Consider the following 27,559-nt stretch of genomic DNA (forward strand, 5'->3'; position numbering starts at 1 on the left):
CGTACTAGTATGTAGTGACCTAAAGGCCAGAACTGGACAAGAACCCGGGGACAAACACCTAGAGGTGACAGTATTCCCTCCCAGATATGCTATGACAAAACAACCAACTAAAATGGTTCACAACTTGCAGCTCTGTCACACGCTGGGTCTGTACATAGTCAATGGCAGACTGCTACAGTAGGCACACCCACAGCTCAGCAGTAATACTGTAGATGACTGTTTCACCGAACCCAGAGTCTCTCAGAGCGTTCACAGTCAGCACACTGACACCCCTATCAGATACAGCAAAATCACAGCCTACTTGAACAGAGCAGTATTCAATCATGAGGCATCAAAGCCGAACAAAATGCATACTATTAAGAAACACTATGGATGGAAGGAAAGTAGTGTGGAAACCTACCAACAATAATTGGGCAACAACAAATCTCTTTTAGGCAACTTCCTGGATAAAACATTTCAAAGCAATAGTGAAGATGTAAACTTGGCAGTAGTAACTTTCAGCTTCCCTATCAAATAACTGTTTTTTAAGCACACATCCTAAGAAAATCATAACAACGACAAATGGTTTGATGAAGAATACAAAAATCCCTAATAAGGAAATTCAGAAACATATCCAACCAAAAAAATAGAGACTCACAAACAACTTTGTAAATAGTATTTATCTGTTTATTTATGATCCCTTTCATACTTCAACTACTTGCACATTGTTACAACAGTGTACATAGCCAATAAAATAACATTTGAAACGTCTATATTCTTTTAAAACTTTTGTAAACATTGTTTACTAATGTTACCCTTGTTTATTTCCCTTTTGCCTATTCCATTTGCTATGGCAACGTGAACATATGTTTCCCATGGCAATAAAGTTATTTGAATTGAATTGAGAGAAAGAGGGAGGGAGAGAGAGAGGAAGTGATAGAGAGAGGGAGTGATAGAGAGAGGGAGATGGAGAGAGAGAGGGAGTGATAGAGAGAGGGAGATGGAGAGAGAGAGGAAGTGATAGAGAGAGGGAGATGGAGAGAGAGAGGGAGTGATAGAGAAGGAGAGAGAGAAAAAGTGATAGAGAGAGGGAGATGGAGAGAGAAGGAGTGATAGAGAAGGAGAGAGAGAGAAAGAGAGAGTTAGCGAGAGAGTGTGTTTTAATGGAATGGCAAACATGACTGTCTGATTCATATCAACTTGTACTCTAATGCAGATATGTCTCCACACAGACAGGCAGTATAGTCCCAGAACACACAGTGTTTTCTGTCCTGTCCTCTATCCCAACACAACAGCTTTGAACAACCCTTCCTCTGTCTGTATACATGCACGCATGCATGCTCACACACGGCCAAGCACAGACAAATATACACACACACACACAAACATACACATACACTCTGCCTAACGTGTAAGGTTCCCAGGCACTTATATGGGACAAGGAGGAGTAAGACAACACCAGAGCCAGCCAGGGTTTGTGCAAGACAAGACAGGGGATAGTACTGAAAGGAACAGACAGTGTTAGGAAAGTGTTGAGGGAGCATTTGATCACTGAGCCAGCCCAAAAGTCAGTCAGAGAACCAGCCCTATAGTCAGTCAGAGAGCCAGCCCTATAGTCAGTCAGAGAGCCAGCCCTATAGTCAGTCAGAGAGCCAGCCCTATAGTCAGTCAGAGAGCCAGCCCTATAGTCAGTCAGAGAGCCAGCCCTATAGTCAGTCAGAGAGCCAGCCCTATAGTCAGTTAGAGAGCCAGCCCTATAGTCAGTCAGAGAGCCAGCCCTATAGTCAGTTAGCCCTATAGTCAGTCAGAGAGCCAGCCCTATAGTCAGTTAGAGAGCCAGCCAGCCAGCCCTATAGTCAGTCAGAGAGCCAGCCATATAGTCAGTCAGAGAGCCAGCCCTATAGTCAGTCAGAGAGCCAGCCATATAGTCAGTCAGAGAGCCAGCCCTATAGTCAGTCAGAGAGCCAGCCATATAGTCAGTCAGACAGCCATCCCTATAGTCAGTCAGGGAGCCAGCCATATAGTCAGTCTGAGAGCCAGCCCTATAGTCAGTCAGAGAGCCAGCCAGCCAGCCCTATAGTCAGTCAGAGAGCCAGCCAGCCAGCCCTATAGTCAGTCAGAGAGCCAGCCCTATAGTCAGTCAGAGAGCCAGAGCCGGCCCTATAGTCAGTCAGAGAGCCAGCCCTATAGTCAGTTAGAGAGCCAGCCATATAGTCAGTCAGACAGCCAGCCCAAAAGTCAGTCAGAGAGCCAGCCCTATAGTCAGTCAGAGAGCCAGCCCTATAGTCAGTTAGAGAGCCAGCCCTATAGTCAGTCAGAGAGCCAGCCCTATAGTCAGTTAGCCCTATAGTCAGTCAGAGAGCCAGCCATATAGTCAGTCAGAGAGCCAGCCCTATAGTCAGTTAGAGAGCCAGCCATATAGTCAGTCAGACAGCCAGCCCAAAAGTCAGTCAGAGAGCCAGCCCTATAGTCAGTCAGAGAGCCAGCCCTATAGTCAGTTAGCCCTATAGTCAGTCAGAGAGCCAGCCATATAGTCAGTCAGAGAGCCAGCCCTATAGTCAGTTAGAGAGGCAGCCCTATAGTCAGTCAGAGAGCCAGCCATATAGTCAGTTAGAGAGCCAGCCCTATATTCAGTCAGAGAGCCAGCCCTATAGTCAGTTAGCCCTATAGTCAGTCAGAGAGCCAGCCCTATAGTCAGTCAGAGAGCCAGCCCTATAGTCAGTCAGAGAGCCAGCCCTATAGTCAGTTAGCCCTATAGTCAGTCAGAGAGCCAGCCATATAGTCAGTCAGAGAGCCAGCCGTATAGTCAGTCAGAGAGCCAGCCATATAGTCAGTCAGACAGCCATCCCTATAGTCAGTTAGCCCTATAGTCAGTCAGAGAGCCAGCCATATAGTCAGTCAGGGAGCCAGCCCTATAGTCAGTCTGAGAGCCAGCCCTATAGTCAGTCAGAGAGCCAGCCAGCCAGCCCTATAGTGAGCCAGCCCTATAGTCAGTTAGAGAGCCAGCCATATAGTCAGTCTGAGAGCCAGCCCTATAGTCAGTCAGAGAGCCAGCCCTATAGTCAGTCAGAGAGCCAGCCAGCCAGCCATATAGTCAGTCAGAGAACCAGCCCTATAGTCAGTTAGAGAGCCAGCCCTATAGTCAGTTAGAGAGCCAGCCATATAGTCAGTCAGAGAGCCAGCCCTATAGTCAGTTAGAGAGCCAGCCCTATATTCAGTCAGAGAGCCAGCCCTATAGTCAGTCAGAGAGCCAGCCCTATAGTCAGTTAGAGAGCCAGCCCTATATTCAGTCAGAGAGCCAGCCCTATAGTCAGTCAGAGAGCCAGCCCTATAGTCAGTCAGAGAGCCAGCCCTATAGTCAGTCAGAGAGCCAGCCCTATAGTCAGTCAGAGAGCCAGCCCTAAAGTCAGTCAGAGAGCCAGCCCTATAGTCAGTCAGAGAGCCAGCCATATAGTCAGTCAGACAGCCATCCCTATAGTCAGTCAGAGAGCCAGCCCTATAGTCAGTCAGAGAGCCAGCCCTATAGTCAGTCAGAGAGCCAGCCCTATAGTCAGTCAGAGAGCCAGCCCTATAGTCAGTCAGAGAGCCAGCCCTATAGTCAGTCAGAGAGCCAGCCCTATAGTCAGTCAGAGAGCCAGCCAGCCAGCCCTATAGTCAGTCAGAGAGCCAGCCCTATAGTCAGTCAGAGAGCCAGCCCTATAGTCAGTCAGAGAGCCAGCCCTATAGTCAGTCAGAGAGCCAGCCCTATAGTCAGTCAGAGAGCCAGCCATATAGTCAGTCAGACAGCCATCCCTATAGTCAGTCAGAGAGCCAGCCCTATAGTCAGTCAGAGAGCCAGCCCTATAGTCAGTCAGAGAGCCAGCCCTATAGTCAGTCAGAGAGCCAGCCCTATAGTCAGTCTGAGAGCCAGCCCTATAGTCAGTCAGAGAGCCAGCCCTATAGTCAGTTAGAGAGCCAGCCCTATAGTCAGTCAGAGAGCCAGCCCTATAGTCAGTCAGAGAGCCAGCCCTATAGTCAGTCAGAGAGCCAGCCCTATAGTCAGTCAGAGAGCCAGCCCTATAGTCAGTCAGACAGCCAGCCATATAGTCAGTCAGAGAGCCAGCCCTATAGTCAGTCAGACAGCCAGCCCTATAGTCAGTCAGAGAGCCAGCCAGCCCTATAGTCAGTCAGGGAGCCATCCCTATAGCCAGTCAGACAGCCATCCCTATAGCCAGTCAAGGATCCTGCCAGTAAATCAGCCAGCCAGCTAGACAGTCAGAGAGACATCCAGCCAGCTAACCAGTCAGTCAACCAGCATTCTCTTCTCTGTAGCTTGGCAGCGCGGCAGGGTGAGCAGCACCACACCACTGAGCGTTTTTAACTGCTGAGTGACTCTCTTAACCTCTCTCCTCACACTCCAGCCTGGCAGAGAGAGAGAGACGCAGCTGCAAACTAACCCTAACCAACACAAGCAATGAAGCAAGGCAGGGAGGGCATAGGGTGTTGAGGGGTGAAGAGAGGGGACACAGGGGTGAGGGGGCTGAGTAGGGCGTGTGTTCCAGGAAACTCTATTTAACAGTCAAACACACACACCCTCACTCGTGGACATGCATACACACAAACACACATGATGTTACAGAAAGACACAGTTCCCTCCCTGGCCAACTTGGTGAGGCTATATAGGGGAGGTAACACTCCCTACATCCCATCCTCCCTCCCTACATCCCTGCCCATTTCCCTGTGCCTCTATCCCTCCCTACATCCCTCCCTACATCCCTCCCTACATCCCTCCCTACATCCCTCCCTCAATCTCTCCCTCACTCCCTCTCGCCATCCCCCCTACATCCCTCTATCCTCCCTCCCTCTCTCTATCCCTCCCTACATCCCTCCCTCTTTCCCCCTCTCCCCTCCCTCCCTCCCTCAATCTCTCCCTCACTCCCTCTCGCCATCCCCCTACATCCCTCTATCCTCCCTCCCTCTCTCTATCCCTCCCGACATCCCTCACTCCCTACATCCATACCTCTATCCCTCCATACATTCCTCCCTTTATCCCTCTCTCCCTCTAACCCTCCCTCCCTCCCTACATCTCTCTATCCCTCCCTCCCTCCCTACATCTCTCTATCCCTCCCTCCCTCCCTACATCTCTCTATCCCTCCGTCTATCCCTCCCTCCCTCCCTACATCTCTCTATCCCTCCCTCCATCCATGTATCCCTCCCTCCCTCCCTACATCTCTCTATCCCTCCCTCCCTCCATGTATCCCTCCCTCCCTCCCTACATCTCTCTATCCCTCCCTCCATCCATGTATCCCTCCCTCCCTCCCTACATCTCTCTATCCCTCCCTCCATCCATGTATCCCTCCCTCCCTCCCTACATCTCTCTATCCCTCCCTCCCTCCCTCACTCCCTCTCACCATCCCCCCTACATCCCTCTATCCTCCCTCCCTCTCTCTATCCCTCCCGACATCCCTCACTCCCTACATCCATACCTCTATCCCTCCATACATTCCTCCCTCTATCCCTCTAACCCTCCCTCCCTACATCTCTCTATCCCTCCCTACATCCCTCCCTCCCTCCCTAAATCTCTCCCTCCCACCCTCCCTCCCTCTCTCCCTCCCTCCCTCCCTACATCTCTCTATCCCTCCCTCCCTCCCTACATCTCTCTATCCCTCCCTCCCTCCCTCCCTACATCTCTCTATCCCTCCCTCCATCCATGTATCCCTCCCTCCCTCCCTACATCTCTCTATCCCTCCCTCCATCCATGTATTCCTCCCTCCCCCATCCCTCCCTGTATCCCTTCCTCCCTCTACTACCCCCCCCTCCCCTCCCTGTGTGTTTCTTTCTGCACGTATGGGGGCTCAAAGCAACAGCAGCTTAACACACACTCAGAGGCTGATATTGTGGTCGCCGAGGCAGACAACAGCCCATAATAACTCCCCTGTCAGGCTCCACTGGGCAACTGAAGGTGAGGAACACATCTGAGATGGCTGCATCACCTAGGAGACGGAGCTATAGATTCTAGATACAGAACACTAACAGACCTGTTGTGTTAACCTAGGGCAGGCTTTGGTTGTAGAAAACATGATTGATAATGATCTGCTTTTATTCTCTTCCTACCTCCTGTGTTGATGTTTGTATGGAAAAGTACAGAACAGTTTGTGCTTTAGCAGTGGGATTGATTGTCTTATTGACAGATTGAATGATCGTCTCATTCTTTTACTTTTAGCAAGACTGTCTAACCATATGGAGTGGCTTAGCATGTTTGAGTAGCATATGTATAGCATACTTAACAGCACACATAATGCAAAGAGTGGTGAGATGTACTATCCTCTCTTTTGTGGTCTGGCAGCAACGGCTATCACTCAATTCCCCCTGCGGCTTTGCCTAAGTGTGTGCACACTCAGTATGCATGCCCGGCAGCTTAGCCAACCCAAGGTCACAGCTAAGAGAGAGGGAGAATGAGAGAGAGAGAGACAGACAGACAGAGAGTGAGGGAAAGAGAGAGACAGAGCGTGAGAGACAGAAAGAGAGACAGAGAGAGAGAGAGAGAGAGAGAGAGAGAGAGAGAGAGAGAGAGAGAGAGAGAGAGAGAGAGAGAGAGAGAGAGAGAGAGAGAGAGAGAGAGAGAGAGAGAGAGAGAGAGAGAAGAGACAGAGAAAGTCTTGAATAAAAGCCAAATTGGATTTATACCAAAACATCGCTTGACCGATCATATTTACACCCAACACACACTGATAGTTAAACATGTCCACCAAAATAATATCAAAATGTACGCTTGCTTAATTGACTTCCAAAAAGCATTTGATTATATTTGGCATACAGGACTGTTCTACAAAGTTATTGAAAGTGGTGCAGGGTGTAAAACATTTGACATAATTTAAAAAATGTATACCGGCAATACGTGCAGCATCAAAATCGACAAGAAAATAACAGAATTCTTTAACCAGGGCCGGGGCCTTCGCCAGGGTTGCAATTTGAGCCCTGCACTCCTCAATATTTGGATCAAGGAATTGCCCATTATTCTAGCAAAATCCTCAGCCCCTCTTCCCAGGTGACCTGTGCCTGCTGTCACCCACAGCACATGGCCTACTGTAAGGGTGCGTACTGGCGACAGAGAAGTCAGGCGCAGGACAGCAAAAACTGATTTACAATGGCGCAGTTTAACCTCTTGAAACTAGGGGCACTATTTTTATTTTTGGAAAAATAACGTTCCCAAAGTAAACCGCCTATTTCTCAGGACCAGATTCTAGAATATGCATATAATTGACAGCTTAGGATAGGACACACTCAAAAGTTTCCAAAACGGTCAAAATATTGTGTATAACAGAACTGATATTGCAGGCGAAAACCTGAGGAAAATCCAACCCGAAAGTGCTGTTTTTCCTGACAGCTCTCTGTTCCATTGCCTGACTTCACTCCATTTAAAGGGATATCAACCAGATTCATTTTCCTATGGCTTCCACCTGTTGTGAACAGTCTTTAGACACAGTTTCAGGCTTTCACTTTGAAAAATGAGCGAGAAAGATCACATCGCGTCATTGTATGGCTGGGTGCCAGCAGCGTTTTGCATGCGCAACAGCTTGGAGCCGACATTTTCTCTCTCTCTCCTATTGAAGAAGGTACAGTCCGGTTGTAATATTATTGATTATATATTTTAAAAACAACCTGAGGATTGGTTATAAAAAACCTTTGACATGTTTCTATGAACTTTACGGATACTATTTGGAATTATTGTCTGCCCGGTCGTGACCGCTCGAGCCTGTGGATTTCTGAATATAATGCGCCAAGCAGATGGAGGTATTTTGGATATAAAATAATCTTTATGGAACAAAAGGAACATTTATTGTGTAACTGGGAGTCTCGTGAGTGCAAACATCCGAAGATCATCAAAGGTAAGCAATTCATTTTATTGCTTTTCTGACTTCCGTGACCAATCTACTTGGCAGCTAGCTGTTTGTAATGTTTTCTCTGCTGAGAGAGATGTAAACTTACATAAACGCTTGGTATGCTTTCGCCGAAAAGCTTTTTTGAAATCTGACACGCCAGGTGGATTAACAACAAGCTAAGCTGTGTTTTGCCCTATTGTACTTGTGATTTCATGAAAATTAAATATTTTTAGTAATTTAATTTGAATTTGGCGCTATGCAATTCAGCGGATGTTGACGAAAATGATCCTGCTAACGGGATGGGCGCATCAAGAAGTTAAAATGGTGTAAAATACTGCTATGTTTGAGGAATTTTAATGATGGAATTTCTGTTGTTTTGAATTTGGCACCCTGCAGTTTCACTGGCTGTACAGAGGTGGGGACGCTCACGTCCCGAACGATCCCAGAGAGGTTAAATAAACTTCTCCGTGGTGCCCCAGGTTATTAATGAGTTAATTGTTGCATGATTTTATTCAATCAAGTTATCAATTAAACTTAAGGCAATCGATTTGATAAAATAGCATGTCCTCACATTAATGATACTAAAGACACACCCGTATTAGATCACAGAAAAAGCACAGTCTACTTAAATAGAGCAATACTCAATCATGAGGCATCAAAGCTAAAGGAACTGTATAACATTACGAAATGGAAGGGAAGTAGTGTAGAAACTATAGATGGAAGGGAAGTAGTGTAGAAACCTACACTACCTCCGGTTGGAGCGAGTGGTCGCATCTGCACGTCGCTCCAACGGGTAGTATAACTTTTTCATTATATTTCATTATATCACAACGGTTTGATTTGTCTTATCTTAGCAAATTCTTCTCAGCTAGCTACATAGCCGTCTTTGTATCAAAGATAATTGCGTAATTATCGTATTTCGCCGTCCTAACGTAGTCTTCACTAGCCAGCTAGCTAACGTCCACTGATTAGCTGCACTGGAGAAACTATCACACTCAACTGAACGACTTGATTAGTTTAGTGTTAGCTAGCTACATAGCTGTCTTTGCTGTCTTCGTATCATCGTATCCAAGAGAATTGTGTTGTTTAGGTTTAGAGTGTGTAGTCTTAGAGTGATTATCTTAATTTACCGAGGTTAGCTAGCCAGCTATTTTTCGTCCTTAACGTAGGTGACTCTGCTAGCTAGCCAACAGCTAGCCAACGCTAGCCAACGTCTTCTGTATAGAACTCAACTACCCGGTCGCACTCACAGGTAGTATCACATTTTCACTTCATTTCATTACAGTACAACGGTTTGATTTGTTTGATCGTAGCTAGCTACTTAGCTAGCTACATAGCCGTCTTTGTATCAAAGATAATTGTGTAGTCTAGAGCGATTTTCTAGGTTCGCTAGCCATCTATTGTCGTTCTTTTAACGCAACGTAACGTAAACAACACTGCTAGCTAGCCTGCTAGCCCCGAATAGCAACACTGCAGAAACTATTACACTCAACGGAATGACTTGATTAGTGTAGTGTCAACAACGCACCCACTGCCAGCTGGCCTACTTCAGCAGTACTGTATCATTTTAATCATTTTAGTCAATAAGATTCTTGCTACGTAGCTTAACTTTCTGAACATTCGAGACGTGTAGTCCACTTGTCATTCCAATCTCCTTTGCATTAGCGTAGCCTCTTCTGTAGCCTGTCAACTATGTGTCTGTTTATCCCTGTTCTCTCCTCTCTGCACAGACCATACAAACGCTCCTCACCGCGTGGCCGCGGCCACCCTAGAGTTCATCTCTCTGGTGGTCCCAGCGCGCACGACCCACGTGGAGTTCCAGGTCTCCGGTAGCCTCTGGAACTGCCAATCTGCGGTCAACAAGGCAGAGTTCATCTCAGCCTATGAATTCCATGGTCACGCCCTCAAGCTTAACATCCTCATTTATCAGTTCTCTCTTTCCTGAGGACGGCACGTCTGGGCGACCTTTGACTCTTTCCTCTCTGCCTCCTTCTTTCCACTCCTCTCCTCTTGACTCACCTCAGTCCCTACGGTGCAGGCAATACGCTCTCTCTTTACTAGGCCTCCCTCCAAGTCTCCGAAATCCAACACCTGGATCAACCTTCAGCCCTCCAGTCCCTCGACTTCTTGGCACTGACGGAAACATGGATCACCACAGACAACACTGCTACTCCTACTGCTCTCAACCTCTTCGTCCGCCCACGTGTTCTCGCACACCCCGAGAGCGTCTGGTCAGCGGGGTGGTGGCACCGGGATCCTCATCTCTCCCAAGTGGTCATTCTCTCTTTCTCCCCATTCAACTACCCATCTGTCTATCGCCTCCTTTGAATTCCATGCTGTCACAGTTACTAGCCCTTTCAAGCTTAACATCCTTATCATTTATCGCCCTCCAGGTTCCCTCGGAGAGTTCATCAATGAGCTTGATGCCTTGATAAGCTCCTTTCCTGAGGACGGCTCACCTCTCACAGTTCTGGGCGACTTTAACCTCCCCACGTCTACCTTTGACTCTTTCCTCTCTGCCTCCTTCTTTCCACTCCTCTCCTCTTTTGACCTCACCCGCTCCTCCGCTCTCTCCACTGGCTTCCAGTTGAAGCTCGCATCCGCTACAAGACCATGGTGCTTGCCTACGGAGCTGTGAGGGGAACGGCACCTCAGTACCTCCAGGCTCTGATCAGGCCCTACACCCAAACAAGGGCACTGCGTTCATCCACCTCTGGCCTGCTCGCCTCCCTACCACTGAGGAAGTACAGCTCCCGCTCAGCCCAGTCAAAACTGTTCGCTGCCCTGGCCCCCCAATGGTGGAACAAACTCCCTCACGACGCCAGGACAGCGGAGTCAATCACCACCTTCCGGAGACACCTGAAACCCCACCTCTTTAAGGAATACCTAGGATAGGTTAAGTAATCCCTCTCACCCCACCCCCCTAAGTTTTAGATGCACTATTGTTAAGTGACTGTCCCACTGGATGTCATAAGGTGAATGCACCAATTTGTAAGTCGCTCTGGATAAGAGCGTCTGCTAAATGACTTAAATGTAATGTAATGTAAAATAACAATTAGGCAACAACAAATTGAATCCCTTTTAGACAACTTCCTGGACAAAATGTGTCAATGTAATAGTGAAGGTGTAGAAAACCAAAAATTATATGTGACCTCTCAGCTTCCCTATCAAATCTAAACATCTCAAGCAGACAACCCAAGAAAATGAACAACAATGACAAATGGTTTGATGAAGAATGCAAAATCCTAAGAAAGAAATTGAGAAACCTATCCAACCAAAAACAGAGACCCAGTGGTTATGGTGAATCACTAAAACAATACAGAAATACAATACGGAAAAAGAAGGAACAGCACGTCAGAAATCAGCTCATTAGCTGTTATTGTCTAATGGTGTTCTGTATTCTGTCATTCTGTATTATGTTTCATGTTTGTGTGGACCCCAGGAAGAGTAGCTGCTGCTTTTGCAACAGCTAATGGGGATCTAATAAAATACCAATACCAAAGCTCAATGTAATTGAAAATTCCATAGAATCAAACCACTTCTGGGAAAATTGGAACACACTAAACAAACAACAACACGAAGAGTTATCGATCCAAAATGGAGATGGATAAACCACTTCTCCAAACGTTTTGGCCCAATAACAAAGAACAAAGAACAAAAACATATACATGATAAAATACAAATCTTGGAATCAACTATTAAAGACTACCAGAACCCACTGGATTCTCCAATTACATTTAATGAACTACAGGACAAAATTCAAACCCAAAAAGGCCTGTGGTGTTGATGGTATCCTAAATTAAATGATAAAATATACAGACCACAAATTACAATTGTCTGTACTTAAACTCTTTAACATCATCCTCAGCTCTGGTATCTTCCCCAATATTTGGAAACAAGGACTGATCACCCCAATCCACAAAAATGGGGACAAATTTGACTCCAATAACTACCTTGGGAAATGTGTCAACAGCAACCTTCGGAAAATCCTCTGCATTATCATTAACAGCAGACTAATACATTTCCTCAGTAAAAACAATGTACTGAGCAAATATCAAACTGTCTTTTTACCAAATTACTGTGCGACATACCACATGTTCACCCTGCACACCCTAATTGACAAACAAACAAATCAAAACAAAGGCAAAGTCTTTTAATGATTTGTAAGATTTCAGAAAAGCATTTTGACTCAATTTGGCATGATGGTCTACTATACAAATTGATGGAAAGCAGTGTTGGGCGAAAACCAAATGACATTATGAAATTCATGTACACAAACAAGTGTGCAGTAAAAATGGGCAAAAAAACACAAATGTATTTCCACAGGCCCGTGGAGTGAGACAGGGATGCAGCTTGAGCACCAGCCTCCTCAACTAATATATCAACACATTGGCGAGGGCACTAGAACAGTCTGCAGCACCTGTCCTCACCCTACTAGAATCTGAAATCAAATGTCTACTGTTTGCTGATGATCTGGTGAGTCTGTCCCCAACCAACGAGGGCCTACAGCAGTACCTAGATCTTCTGCACAGATTCTGTCAGACATGGGCCCTGACAGTAAATCTCAGGAAGATAAAAATAATGGTGTTCCAAAAATGGACCACAAATACAAATTCCATCTAGACACCGTTGCCCTAGAGCACACAAAAGTCTTTAACAACATCGGTAAAAACGTCAGCAAAACAGGTAACTTCCACAAAGCTATGAACGATTTGAGAGTCAAGGCAAGAAGGACCTCCAATGCCATCAAAAGGAACATAAAATTCGACATCCCAAATAGGATCTGTCAAAAAATACTTCAATCGGTTATAGGACCCATTGCCCTTCATGACTGTGAGTTCTGGGGTCTGCTCACCAACCAAGAATTCACAAAATGGGACAAACACCAAATTGAGACTGCATGCAGAATTATGCAAAAAAAAAATAATGCATGCAGAGCAGAATTAGGCAAATACACGCTAATTATCAAAATCCAGAAAAGAGCTGTTAAGTTCTACAACCAAATCATAATTACTTGACACGTTGGAAAGAATTTACAAAAAGACAGAGCAAACTGGAATAACATTTGGCCCTAAACAGAGAGTACACAGTGGCAGACTAACTGACCACTATGACTGACACAAAATTAAGGAAAGCTTTGACTATGTACAGACTCAGTGAGCATAGCCTTGCTATTGATAAAGGCCACCGTAGGCAGACCTAGTTCTCAAGAAAAGACAGGCTATGTGCTCACTGCCCACAAAATGAGGTGGAAACTGAGCTGCACTTCCTAAACTGCTGCAAAATGTATGACCATATTAGAGACACAGATTTCCCTCAGATTACACAGACCCACAAAGACTCGAAAACAAATCCAAGTTTGACAAACTCCCATATGTACTGAGTAAAAATACCAGTGTGCCATCACAGCAGCAAGATTTGTGACCTGTTGCCTCAAGAAAAGGGCCAACCTGTCACGCCCTGACCTTAGAGAGCCTGTTTATTTCTCTATTTGGTTAGGTCAGGGTGTGATTTGGGTGGGCATTCTAGTTTTCTATTTCTTTGTTGGCCGGGTATGGTTCCCAATCAGAGGCAGCTGTCTATCGTTATATCTGATTGGGGATCATACTTAGGCAGCCTGTTTTCCTCCTGAGTTTGTGGGATCTTGTTTTTGCACAGTAGCTGTATAGCCCTGCAGAACTTTATGTTCGGTTATCTTTTCTTTTCTTTTTTGGTGTTCATATTAAATAAAGAAGATGTACACTTTCCTCGCTGCGCTTTGGTCTCATTCCGACAACAGACGTAACACAACCAGCGAAGGACAAACACATTGTAAATACAACCTATATTTCTATTTATTTGTTTGACCTTTTGTACTTTAACGATTTGTACATCTTTAAAATCATGTATATAGACGTAATATGACGTTTGACATGTTTACTGTTAAATATGTATTGTTTATTTCATTTATTACCTATTTCACTTGCTTTGGAAATGTAAACATATGTTTCCCATGACAATAAAGACCCTTAAATTGAAATTGAATTGATATATATATATATATATATATATATATATATATATATATATATATATATATATATATATATATATATATATATATATATATATATAGGACATATATATATATATATATATGAGGGAGAGGGAGAGAAAGCTTCCTAAATCTTCACAGCCCCTCAGTACTCCAGGGAGAAGGCTCAAAGCACTGTTGGGACATCAGAGTCCTCACACACGCGCGCACAAGCACAAGCACAAGCACAAACACAAACACAAACACAAACACACACACTCCAACTGGGAGAAAAGCCAGAAGCAACACCATGCTAGCTCTGTGTTCTTGTTCATTTGAGACTCTGCTCACAACCAGCAGAGAATTTTCTGATGATATAACTGATGCCATGAACACACATGACGAACACACATAACGAACACACGTGACTAACACACGTGATGAACACACGAGACGAACACACGTGACGGACACACGTGACGAACACACGTGACTAACACACGTGACGAACACACGTGACGAACACACGTGACGAACACACGAGACGAACACACGAGACGAACACACGAGACGAACACACGTGACGAACACACGAGACGAACACAAAACACACGAGACGAACACATTCTAAACTAAACTAGTTTAGAATGTCGAGATGCAGAATGAAACAGAATCTAAACTAGTTTAGAATGTCAAGATGCTGAATGAAACAGAATCTACACTAGTTTAGAATGTCGAGATGCAGAATGAAACAGAATCTAAACTAGCTTAGAATGTCGAGATGCAGAATGAAACATAATCTAAACTAGTTTAGAATGTTGAGATGCAGAATGAAACAGAATGATGCAGAATGAAACAGAATGATGCAGAATGAAACACAATGATGCAGAATGAAACAGAATCTAAACTAGCTTAGAATGTCGAGATGCAGAATGAAACAGAATCTAAACTAGTTTAGAATGTCGAGATGCAGAATGAAACAGAATCTAAACTAGCTTAGAATGTCGAGATGCAGAATGAAACATAATCTAAACTAGTTTAGAATGTCGAGATGCAGAATGAAACAGAATCTAAACTAGTTTAGAATGTCGAGATGCAGAATGAAACAGAATCTAAACTAGTTTAGAATGTCGAGATGCAGAATGAAACAGAATCTAAACTAGCTTAGAATGTCGAGATGCAGAATGAAACATAATCTAAACTAGTTTAGAATGTCGAGATGCAGAATGAAACATAATCTAAACTAGTTTAGAATGTCGAGATGCAGAATGAAACATAATCTAAACTAGTTTAGAATGTCGAGATGCAGAATGAAACAGAATCTAAACTAGTTTAGAATGTCAAGATGCTGAATGAAACAGAATCTACACTAGCTTAGAATGTCGAGATGCAGAATGAAACAGAATCTAAACTAGTTTAGAATGTCGAGATGCAGAATGAAACAGAATCTAAACTAGCTTAGAATGTCGAGATGCAGAATGAAACATAATCAAACTAGTTTAGAATGTCGAGATGCAGAATGAAACAGAATGATGCAGAATGAAACACAATGATGCAGAATGAAACACAATGATGCAGAATGAAACAGAATCTAAACTAGTTTAGAATGTCGAGATCCTGACACTCGGAACACATTCTGGTGTCGTTATTACAGAAGTGATGTGGAGGTACCACAGACAGAGGGAGCTATAGATGTGATGTTAGGTTATCTAGTGTACAGTGCAAACAGTTACACCCTGATCCAAGATCAGGAGTTAACACAACTACAGTCAGGGAGGATACAACAGCCAACACCACGGCAACCAGTTGTCATGTGACCGAAAGCTGTGACTCGGCAAGGAGCGTCAAACGCACACATACACCCCTCTAGTCAGCAAAACACAGTACACTGCCCATAGGCCCTTCAGTGCCGCCCTTATGTCACACACGCACGCACACACACACACACACACACACACACACACACACACACACACACACACACACACACACACACACACACACACACACACACACACACACACACACACACACACACACACACACACACACACACACACACACACACACATTACAGCTCACTACAGTGTATCCCCACCACAGGAAAAACAAGAGAAAAACAGAAAACGTGTAATCCCATGGAGGGAGAGGACTTACCGTCTCTCTGTTGTCAAGGATTCATGTGCGTCACCTAGACTGGGCTCCTGTCGGATCCACCTGCCCTCAGAAAGACAACTCCTTAGTTCCACCGGTGTGGCTTCCCTGTGACAGCTTGTGTACAGTACACACACTGTGCTCGCAGTAATAGGAACACCGGAACGTAACATGTTATGTAAGCACTGCAAGTTTATACACAACAAATAATGACCTCTTTCATTATCTCAACTTTCTCTAAAGCAAAACTGACTTTACAAGGTCTAAGCTCTATTCATGCTTAGTCAAGAGGGAGTCTGAGGCAAGGAGGGCATAAACAGAATAGAAAGGGTCTCCTGTCCCTTTAAGAGGGAGTCTGAGGTGAGGAGGGCACAAACACAATAGAAAGGGTCCCCTGTCCCTTTAAGAGGGAGTCAGAGTTGAGGAGGGCACAAACAAACTAGAAATGGTCTCCTGTCCCTTTAAGAGGGAGTCTGAGGTGAGGAGGGCATAAACAGAATAGAAAGGGTCTCCTGTCCCTTTAAGAGGGAGTCTGAGGTGAGGAGGGCATAAACGGAATAGAAAGGGTCCCCTGTCCCTTTAAGAGGGAGTCTGAGGTGAGGAGGGCACAAACACAATAGAAAGGGTCTCCTGTCCCTTTAAAAGGGAGTCAGAGTTGAGGAGGGCACAAACAAACTAGAAATGGTCTCCTGTCCCTTTAAGAGGGAGTCTGAGGTGAGGAGGGCATAAACGGAATAGAAAGGGTCTCCTGTCCCTTTAAGAGGGAGTCTGAGGTGAGGAGGGCATAAACAAACTAGAAATGGTCTCCTGTCCCTTTAAGAGGGTCTGAGCTGAGTTCATTCAGGCAGTCACACACTGTGCATCTATTTATAACCCATGTATGAGCTCTTCATTACATTTACATGGGAGCCATGCGCTGCTCCACACACACACAAACACACACACACACACCCACCCACCCACACCATGCCCACTCTGCTTGCTCTTCATCTGCATACACAGTGGCTTTTCCTGCTGTGGGTGGCTAACCATTCAGTGGTGTGTTAGTGTCTAGTCCTAGTGTGTTAGTGTCTATCACCAGCTACTTGACTGTTTAGTGGTGTGTGTTAGTGTCTATCACCAGCTACTTGACTGTTTAGTGGTGTGTGTTAGTGTCTATCACCAGCTACTTGACTGTTTAGTGGTGTGTGTTAGTGTCTATCACCAGCTACTTGACTGTTTAGTGGTGTGTGTTAGTGTCTATCACCAGCTACTTGACTGTTTAGTGGTGTGTGTTAGTGTCTATCACCAGATACTTGACTGTTTAGTGGTGTGTGTTAGTGTCTAGTCCTCTCTGCCCTGGTGGTATTATCACAAGCTACTTGACTGTGTGTAATGTAGCATAGGGCGTAATTCCACTCACTGAGCCTGAGTCAGACAATTCATTAACTGTCCATTCAGAATTGCCACCTACAAAATGCTTGAGTTATACATGAATTTCCATTGTGTTATACATACAGACAGATGGTAAGCTGTAACCTTGACATGAATGCATGCCAGGACAGTCGCAGAGAGGAGTATCTCTCACATTAGCAATGCTACTGACCGCTGTGTGTGTGTGTGTTTGTGTGTGTGTGTCTGTGTGTGTGTGTGTGTGTGTGTGTGTGTGTGTGTGTGTGTGTGTGTGTGTGTGTGTGTGTGTGTGTGTGTGTGTGTGTGTGTGTGTGTGTGTGTGTGTGTGTGTGTGTGTGTGTGTGTGTGTGTGTGTGTGTGTGTGTGTGTGTGTGTGTGTCCTTCAGGTCGATAAAGTTTGCAATCCAATCAACCTTGACTCTGAGCCTAAACCCGATGTGTGTATATGTGTGTGTAATGTATATATGTGTTTATACGTGTGTATGTTTATCATGTCAGAGGACCTTCAGTCACCGTATTTTTAACAACCTCTCCATGGCCCACCTAGTGTTCTTTACAGCCTCTCCATGGCCCACCTAGTGTTCTTTACAGCCTCTCCATGACCCACCTAGTGTTCTTTACAGCCTCTCCATGGCCCACCTAGTGTTCTTTACAGCCTCTCCATGACCCACCTAGTGTTCTTTACAGCCTCTCCATGGCCCACCTAGTGTTCTTTACAGCCTCTCCATGGCCCACCTAATGTTCTTTACAGTCTCTCCATGGCCCACCTAGTGTTCTTTACAGCCTCTCCATGGCCCACTACTGTTCTTTACAGCCTCTCCATGGCCCACCTAGTGTTCTTTACAGCCTCTCCATGGCCCACCTAGTGTTCTTTACAGCCTCTCCATGGCCCACCTAGTGTTCTTTACAGCCTCTCCATGGCCCACCTAGTGTTCTTTACAGCCTCTCCATGGCCCACCTAGTGTTCTTTACAGCCTCTCCATGGCCCACCTAGTGTTCTTTACAGCCTCTCCATGACCCACCTAGTGTTCTTTACAGCCTCTCCATGACCCACCTAGTGTTCTTTACAGTCTCTCCATGGCCCACCTAGTGTTCTTTACAGCCTCTCCATGACCCACCTAGTGTTCTTTACAGCCTCTCCATGACCCACCTAGTGTTCTTTACAACCTGTCCATGGCCCACCTAGTGTTCTTTACAGCCTCTCCATGACCCACCTAGTGTTCTTTACAGCCTCTCCATGGCCCACCTAGTGTTCTTTACAGCCTCTCCATGACCCACCTAGTGTTCTTTACAGCCTCTCCATGGCCCACCTAGTGTTCTTTACAGCCTCTCCATGGCCCACCTAGTGTTCTTTACAGTCTCTCCATGGCCCACCTAGTGTTCTTTACAGCCTCTCCATGGCCCACTACTGTTCTTTACAGCCTCTCCATGGCCCACCTAGTGTTCTTTACAGCCTCTCCATGGCCCACCTAGTGTTCTTTACAGCCTCTCCATGGCCCACCTAGTGTTCTTTACAGCCTCTCCATGGCCCACCTAGTGTTCTTTACAGCCTCTCCATGGCCCACCTAGTGTTCTTTACAGCCTCTCCATGGCCCACCCTAGTGTTCTTTTACAGCCTCTCCATGACCCACCTAGTGTTCTTTACAGCCTCTCCATGACCCACCTAGTGTTCTTTACAGCCTCTCCATGACCCACCTAGTGTTCTTTACAGCCTCTCCATGACCCACCTAGTGTTCTTTACAGCCTCTCCATGACCCACCTAGTGTTCTTTACAGCCTCTCCATGACCCACCTAGTGTTCTTTACAACCTGTCCATGGCCCACCTAGTGTTCTTTACAGCCTCTCCATGACCCACCTAGTGTTCTTTACAGCCTCTCCATGGCCCACCTAGTGTTCTTTACAGCCTCTCCATGACCCACCTAGTGTTCTTTACAGCCTCTCCATGACCCACCTAGTGTTCTTTACAGCCTCTCCATGACCCACCTAGTGTTCTTTACAGCCTCTCCATGGCCCACCTTGTGTTCTTTACAGCCTCTCCATGGCCCACTACTGTTCTTTACAGCCTCTCCATGGCCCACCTAGTGTTTTTTACAGCCTTTCCATGGCCCACTACTGTTCTTTACAGCCTCTCCATGGCCCACCTAGTGTTCTTTACAGCCTGTCCATGGCCATTCACCACTACCATATACCACTACTATACACCACTACCATATACCACTACTATATACCACTACCATCTCCCCATACCATATACCACTACTACACACCACTACAATATACCACTACCATATACCACCACCATAAACAACTACATACTACCACTAACATATACCACTACAACATACCACTAACATATATCACTACCACATACCCTGACCATACAACAATACACCACTACAATACACCACTACCCTATACCACTACATAATAACACTGCCATATACCACTACCATATTACCATATACCACTACTATATACCACAACAATACACCACTACAATACACCACTACCCTATACCACTACATAATAACACTGCCATATACCACTACCATATTACCATATACCACTAGTATATACCACAAAAATACACCAATACTATACACCACTACCATATACCACTACCATATACTACTACTATACACCACTACTATACACCACTACCCTATACCACTACATAATAACACTGCCATATACCACTACCATATTACCATATACCACTAGTATATACCACAACAATACACCACTACTATACACCACTACCATATACCACTACCATATACTACTACTATACACCACTACTATACACCACTACCCTATACCACTACATAATAACACTGCCATATACCACTACCATATTACCATATACCACTACTATATACCACAACAATACACCACTACTATACACCACTACCATATACCACTACCATATACTACTACTATACACCACTACTATACACCACTACCCTATACCACTACATAATAACACTGCCATATACCACTACCATATTACCATATACCACTAGTATATACCACAACAATACACCACTACAATACACCACTACCATATACCACTACCATATACTACTACTATACACCACTACTATACACCACTACCCTATACCACTACATAATAACACTGCCATATACCACTACCATATTACCATATACCACTAGTATATACCACAACAATACACCACTACAATACACCACTACCCTATACCACTACAATACACCACTACCATATACCACAACTACACACGACTACCATATACCACTACTATACACCACTACTATACACTACTACCATATACCACTACCATATACCACTACCATATACCACAACTATACACCACTACCCTATACCACTACATAATAACACTGCCATATACCACTACCATATTACCATATACCACTACTATATACCACAACAATACACCACTACTATACACCACTACCATATACTACTACTATACACCACTACTATACACCACTACCCTATACCACTACATTTTACATTTACATTTAAGTCATTTAGCAGACGCTCTTATCCAGAGCGACTTACAAATTGGTGCATTCACCTTATGACATCCAGTAGAACAGTCACTTTCCAATAGTGCATCTAAATCTTAAAGGGGGGGGGTGAGAAGGATTACTTATCCTTTCCTACATAATAATACTACATAATACTACATAACATAATAACACTGCCATATACCACTACCATATACAACTACCATATACCACTACAATATACCACTACCATATATCACTACCACATACCCTTACCATACAACAATACACCACTACAATACACCACTACCCTATACCACTACATAATAACACTGCCATATACCACTACCATATTACCATATACCACTACTATATACCACAACAATACACCACTACAATACACCACTACCCTACACCACTACATAATAACACTGCCATATACCACTACCATATTACCATATACCACTACTATATACCACAACAATACACCACTACTATACACCACTACCCTATACCACTACATAATAACACTGCCATATACCACTACCATATTACCATATACCACTACTATATACCACAACAATACACCACTACTATACACCACTACCCTATACCACTACATAATAACACTGCCATATACCACTACCATATTACCATATACCACTACTATACACCACTACCCTATACCACTACAATATACCATTACAATATACCACTACCATATACCACAACCATACACCACTACCATATACCACTACCATATACAACTACCATATACCACTACTATACACCACTACCCTATACCACTACCATATACAACTACCATATACCACTACAATATACCACTACCATATACCACTACCACATACCACTACCATATACCACTACCATATTACCATATACCACTACTATATAACACAACAATACACCACCGCTATACACCACTACGCTATACCACTACATAATAACACTGCCATATACCACTACCATATACAACTACCATATACCACTACTATACACCACTACCCTATACCACTACCATATACAACTACCATATACCACTGCAATACACCACTACCATACACCACTACATTATACCGCTACCATATACCACTACCATATACTACTACTATACACCACTACCATACGCCACTACCATATACCACTACCATATACTACTAATATATACCACTACTATACACCACTACCATATACCACTACCATATACTACTACTATACACCACTACCATACACCACTACCATATACCACTACCATATACTACTACCATATACTACTACCATATACCACTAGCATATACTACTACCATATACCACTACCATATACCACTACCATATACTACTACTATACACCACTACCATACACCACTACCATATACTACTACTATACACCACTACCATACACCACTACCATATACCACTACCATATACTACTACCATATACTACTACCATATACCACTAGCATATACTACTACCATATACCACTACTATACACCACTACCATACACCACTACCATATACCACTACCATATACTACTACCATATACTACTACCATATACCACTAGCATATACTACTACCATATACCACTACCATATACCACTACCATATACTACTACTATACACCACTACCATACACCACTACCATATACTACTACTATACACCACTACCATACACCACTACCATATACCACTACCATATACTACTACCATATACCACTAGCATATACTACTACCATATACCACTACTATACACCACTACCATACACCACTACCATATACTACTACCATATACCACTACCATATACCACTACCATATACCACTACTATACACCACTACCATACACCACTACCACATACTACTACTATACACCACTACCATATACCACTACTATACACCACTACCATATACTACCACCATATACCACTACCATATACCACTACTATACACCACTACCATATACTATTACCATATACCACTACCATATACCATATACCACTACCATATACTCCTACCATATAAAACTACCACATACCACTACCATATACCACTACTATACACCACTACCATACACCACTACCATATACAACTACTATACACCACTACCATCTCCCCCTAACATATACCACTACCATACACCACTACCATATACCACTACTATACACCACTACCATATCCCCCTACCATATACCACTATGATACACCAGTACTATACACCACTACCATATACCACTACCATATACCACTACTATACACCACTACCATCTCCCCCTACCATATACCACTACGATACACCACTACTATACACCACTACCATATACCACTACCATATACCACTACTATACACCACTACCATATACCACTACTATACTCCACTACCATATACCACTACTATACTCCACTACCATATACCATATACCACTACCATATACTATATACCACTACCATATACCATATACCACTACCACATACCACTACTATACACCACTACCATATACCATATACCACTACCATATACCGCTACCATATACCACTACCATACACCACTACCATATACCATATACCACTACCACTACAATATACCACTACCATATACCACTACCATATACCACAACTACACACGACTACCATATACCACTACTATACACCACTACTATACACTACTACCATATACCACTACAATACACCACTACCATATACCACTACTACACACGACTACCATATACCACTACTATACACCACTACTATACACTACTACCATATACCACTACAATACACCACTACCATATACCACAACTACACACGACTACCATATACCACTACTATACACCACTACAATACACTACTACCATATACCACTACCATATACCACTACCATATACCACAACTACACACGACTACCATATACCACTACCATACACCACTACCATATACCACTACCATATACCACAACTACACAGGACTACCATATACCACTACTATACACTACTACCATATACCACTACCATATACCACTACCATATATCACTACCATATACCACTACTACACACCACTACCATATACCACTACTACACACCACTACCATATACCAATACTACACACCACTACCATATATCACTACCATATACCAATACTACACACCACTACCATATATCACTACCATATACCATATACCACTACCATATACTATATACCACTACCATATACCATATACCACTACCATATACCACTACCACATACCACTACTATACACCACTACCATATACCACTACCATATACTGCTACCATATACTATATACCACTACTACACATCACTACCATATACCACTACTACACACCACTACCATATACCACTACCATCTCCCCCTACCATATACCACTACCATATACCACTACCATATACCACTACTATACACCACTACCATACACCACTACCATATACCACTACCATATACAACTACTATACACCACTACCATCTCTCCCTACCATATACCACTACGATACACCACTACCATCTCTCCTACCATATACCACTACGATACACCACTACCATCTCTCCCTACCATATACCACTACCATCTCTCCTACCATATACCACTACGATACACCACTACCATCTCTCCCTACCATATACCACTACGATACACCACTACCATCTCTCCCTACCATATACCACTACCATCTCTCCCTACCATATACCACTACGATACACCACTACCATCTCTCCCTACCATATACCACTACGATACACCACTACCATCTCTCCCTACTACACCACTACCATCTCTCCCTACCATATACCACTACGATACACCACTACCATCTCTCCCTACCATATACCACTACCATATACCACTACCATCTCCCCCTACCATATACCACTACCATATACCACTACCATATACCACTACTATACACCACTACCATACACCACTACCATATACCACTACCATATACAACTACTATACACCACTACCATCTCTCCCTACCATATACCACTACGATACACCACTACCATCTCTCCCTACCATATACAACTACTAAACACCACTACCATCTCTCCCTACCATATACCACTACGATACACCACTACCATCTCTCCCTACCATATACCACTACGATACACCACTACCATCTCTCCCTACCATATACCACTACCATCTCTCCCTACCATATACCACTACGATACACCACTACCATCTCTCCCTACCATATACCACTACGATACACCACTACCATCTCTCCCTACGATACACCACTACCATCTCTCCCTACCATATACCACTACGATACACCACTACCATCTCTCCCTACCATATACCACTACCATATACCACTACCATCTCCCCCTACCATATACCACTACCATATACCACTACCATATACCACTACTATACACCACTACCATACACCACTACCATATACCACTACCATATACAACTACTATACACCACTACCATCTCTCCCTACCATATACCACTACTATACACCACTACCATATACCACTACTATACACCACTACCATCTCCCCCTACCATATACCACTACTACACACCACTACCATATACCACTACTACACACCACTACCATATATCACTACCATATATCACTACCATATACCACTACCATATATCACTACCATATACCACTACTACACACCACTACCATATACCAATACTACACACCACTACCATATATCACTACCATATACCAATACTACACACCACTACCATATATCACTACCATATACCATATACCACTACCATATACTATATACCACTACCATATACCATATACCACTACCATATACCACTACCACATACCACTACTATACACCACTACCATATACCACTACCATATACTGCTACCATATACTATATACCACTACTACACATCACTACCATATACCACTACTACACACCACTACCATATACCACTACCATCTCCCCCTACCATATACCACTACCATATACCACTACCATATACCACTACTATACACCACTACCATACACCACTACCATATACCACTACCATATACAACTACTATACACCACTACCATCTCTCCCTACCATATACCACTACGATACACCACTACCATCTCTCCCTACCATATACCACTACGATACACCACTACCATCTCTCCCTACCATATACCACTACCATCTCTCCCTACCATATACCACTACGATACACCACTACCATCTCTCCCTACCATATACCACTACGATACACCACTACCATCTCTCCCTACCATATACCACTACCATCTCTCCCTACCATATACCACTACGATACACCACTACCATCTCTCCCTACCATATACCACTACTCCACTACCATCTCCCTACGATACACCACTACCATCTCTCCCTACCATATACCACTACGATACACCACTACCATCTCTCCCTACCATATACCACTACCATATACCACTACCATCTCCCCCACTACCATATACCACTACCATATACCACTACCCACTACCATACACCACTACCATACACCACTACCATATACCACTACAACTACTAAACACTACATCTCTCCCTACTACCATCTCTCCCTACCATATACCACTACTACACCACTACCATCTCTCCCTACCATATACACTACTAAACACTACCATCTCTCCCTACCATATACCACTACGATACACCACTACCATCTCTCCCTACCATATACCACTACCATCTCTCCCTACCATATACCACTACCATACCACTACCATATACGATACCACCACTACCACCACTCCATCCACTACGATACCCATCTACCATATACCACTACCATATACCACTACCATCTCCCTACCATATACCACTACCATATACCACTACTATACACTACTATACACCACTACCATACACCACTACCATATACCACTACCATATACAACTACTATACACCACTACCATCTCTCCCTACCATATACCACTACTATACACCACTACCATATACCACTACTATACACCACTACCATCTCCCCCTACCATATACCACTACTACACACCACTACCATATACCACTACTACACACCACTACCATATATCACTACCATATATCACTACCATATACCACTACCATATATCACTACCATATACCACTACTACACACCACTACCATATACCACTATAATATTCTGGAATGTCACCTCTTTCAACTAACTTCCCCATACACAGTCCTAAGGAACTCAGTTTAGGACATGCTGATAAACAGTCCAAGGAAGAGTATCAACCTTTGGACTCTGCTCTAACTTCTCTGTGAGTTGTGTGTGAATCTTACAATACGATAGAGAAAAGTAGATTATAAAACACAGTTCTACATTACCGTGGGACTTCATAGATCAAACTTGGCATAAAACGGACTGTTTCTAAGACTGGAAATATCTAGGAGGTGTAGATCTGTTTATCGTCCTTCTTGGGGTGTAACTACAGTAAGATGTGGAGTACTGTAGCTGTGTCTATTTATTGAAATACAACTCCCTGAGGTGATGTCATAGCATAGTCAGTCTATCCTCTCACTGCCACAGTGGGAAATTCTTCTCCTCCTAAAAACCAGTGATGACGTTTTCCTTGGTTCTGGCAGTTTCTGTGTGCTTTTCTGTTTGTGGTAATATCA

General features: G+C 43.9%; 1 protein-coding gene across 2 annotated transcripts in view; it reads right to left on the reverse strand.

The window, feature by feature from the left end:
- LOC124043178 (ataxin-1-like) overlaps window positions 1-27,559 on the reverse strand; it is a 206,055-nt gene that overhangs the window by 75,029 nt on the left and 103,467 nt on the right. Inside the window, exon 1 of one of the 2 annotated variants that reach the window (XM_046361456.1) lies at window positions 16,012-16,159. The exons of the other annotated variant lie outside the window; for it this stretch is intronic. The gene's annotated coding sequence lies outside the window, so the exon portion shown is untranslated. Of the gene's footprint in view, window positions 1-16,011; window positions 16,160-27,559 lie in introns of those variants that run through there. 2 annotated transcript variants of the gene reach the window in all.

Source organism: Oncorhynchus gorbuscha, linkage group LG09, assembly GCF_021184085.1.
Source record: "Oncorhynchus gorbuscha isolate QuinsamMale2020 ecotype Even-year linkage group LG09, OgorEven_v1.0, whole genome shotgun sequence".
NCBI classification, from domain to species: domain Eukaryota; kingdom Metazoa; phylum Chordata; class Actinopteri; order Salmoniformes; family Salmonidae; genus Oncorhynchus; species Oncorhynchus gorbuscha.